The sequence below is a fragment of the Mustelus asterias genome, unplaced genomic scaffold (genome assembly GCF_964213995.1).
Source record: "Mustelus asterias unplaced genomic scaffold, sMusAst1.hap1.1 HAP1_SCAFFOLD_116, whole genome shotgun sequence".
Classification (NCBI taxonomy): Eukaryota; Metazoa; Chordata; class Chondrichthyes; order Carcharhiniformes; family Triakidae; genus Mustelus; species Mustelus asterias.
This window is the reverse complement of record NW_027590156.1, coordinates 128432-130321: the sequence shown is the minus strand read 5'-3', so window position 1 is coordinate 130321 and position 1890 is coordinate 128432. Positions and strand designations below refer to the sequence as shown.

The window sequence follows — 1890 nt, the reverse complement described above, 5'->3', positions numbered from 1 at the left end:
GAATGATGCATTAATGATTGAGCAGAAATCATTGCTCCTTAGATGTTTGCTGGACGACCACTTTTAAATGTTGAAGTTCAAGATGAGTGGAGAAATCAAGTTGAAAGAAACGTTTTTTGTCTTGTATTAATTGACATGGGCTCTCAGTGTAAACATTCGAACCTATAGCAACACAGTGGAGGTGAACATTGTGGTCAGGCCAATTGGTGGCACTATGCTGTCAGTTGTTTCTGTAGTGTAGTGGTTATCACGTTCGCCTAACACGCGAAAGGTCCCCGGTTCGAAACCGGGCAGAAACATTACTTTACTCATTTATTGTGAGGGTAGTTTTGCATGGCTTCAGTTTTTGCTGCACACATTCGGAATCTCGATGTTGCAGCCATATTATCTTTGCTCTAAACTCGGCCACAAATGCTCTCAGCAAAATCAGAAATGCTGTAGTTTAAGACGCAATGAGGAAATAAATGTGTGTATTTGGACACCGTGCGCATATCAGCAACTTGTTCAAACCACAACAGAACTTAATGGTTTTATAAATGCAGACTAACATAGTTAATCACCATCTGAAACATGTCAAATAGTATTGTGTGCTCATAAAGACAGACACAAGTGAAACTGTAAATGAACGAGAGGAAATGGCAGACATTGCCCAGAAGCCTCTTTTTAAAATTGTTCTTCATAATAAAGAAATAGGAAAAAGCACTCAGGCAGATGAAGAAATCGAGACTCAGTGTAGATCTGCTGGACTTTCCTATAGATGAACGGGATTTAAGCACCAGAATATTTCACACGCAAAATAAAGAGGGATCAAGTATAACTAACAGATCATTCTTAAATCTCTTCCCTTTAAAGATATCTGATTTTGTTTAGATGCTGACTGTCTCAAATAAGTATCATGGGGTGTGTATTACCCAGTGAGTCGATTTCTTTTATTGGTCAGTCATGTTTGCAATTCAATGTTGCATATTCCCGAGATATTCAATTCAGAATGAAGACGTATGTATTAAATACATGTATTAATATTTAATATCGAATAACGAAACAAATATTGAGTAACCAGCCAACGATTCAAGTCTGGATGACCCTTCATCAGAGCTAAGAGCAAAGAAAAGCAGAAAAGATTTAAATTATGGGTGGAAGGGTGGAAGGGGGGTGCTGTAATTGGACAAAGGGAATGCAAATGAGGATAAAGATGGCTGAGAGAGATGCTAAAAATGTCCATTAAGCGATCAGAATAGCAGAGCAGAGGTAAAGGTGGTTAAGGCAGTTGCCCTGAAAGAGGAGTGGGGGGGGGGGGGGGGGGTGGCGGGGGGGGGGGGGGGGGGGGGGCGGGGGGGAGAGGCAAGAAGGAGAGCAGGAATGAAGAAATGGAAAAATGGAAATGAGAAAGAAGTATGATAAAAATGGGTAAATGAGATGAAAAGAACAAACAGTATGAAATAAAATGAATGGAAAGGGGATAAAGGTGGCGGGGCGAGTTCATGCTCTGAAGTTATTGAACTCAATGTTTATTCCAGAAGGCTGTAAAGTGTCCAATTGGAAGATGAGGCACTGTTCCTCCAGTTTGCGTTGGGGTTCATTCAAACATTGAAAAAGGCCAAGGACGGACATGTGGACAGGAGAGCAGGGTGCTGTGTTGAAGCGGCAAGAACTGGAAGTTCTGGGTCCTGCTTGCAGACGGACTGAAGGTGTTCAGCAAAGCGATCACTCAGTTTGTGTTTGGTCTCTCCAATGTAGGAGAGTAGACTTCATGGGGAGGAGCGAATGCAATAGACTAGACTGAAGGAGATGCATGTGAATCGCTGCTTCACCTGAAAGGGGTGTTTAGGACCTGGGATGGTGAGCAGGGAGGAGGTAAAGGGGGCAGGTGTTGCACCTTCGACGATTGCA

General features: G+C 42.5%; 1 non-coding gene across 1 annotated transcript; it reads left to right on the top strand.

Moving 5' to 3' along the window:
• The first annotated feature begins 226 nt into the window (after positions 1 to 226).
• trnav-aac (transfer RNA valine (anticodon AAC)) lies at positions 227 to 299 on the top strand. The gene has a single exon. It is a non-coding gene; the product is annotated as a tRNA-Val (tRNA).
• The last annotated feature ends 1591 nt before the right edge of the window (positions 300 to 1890 follow it).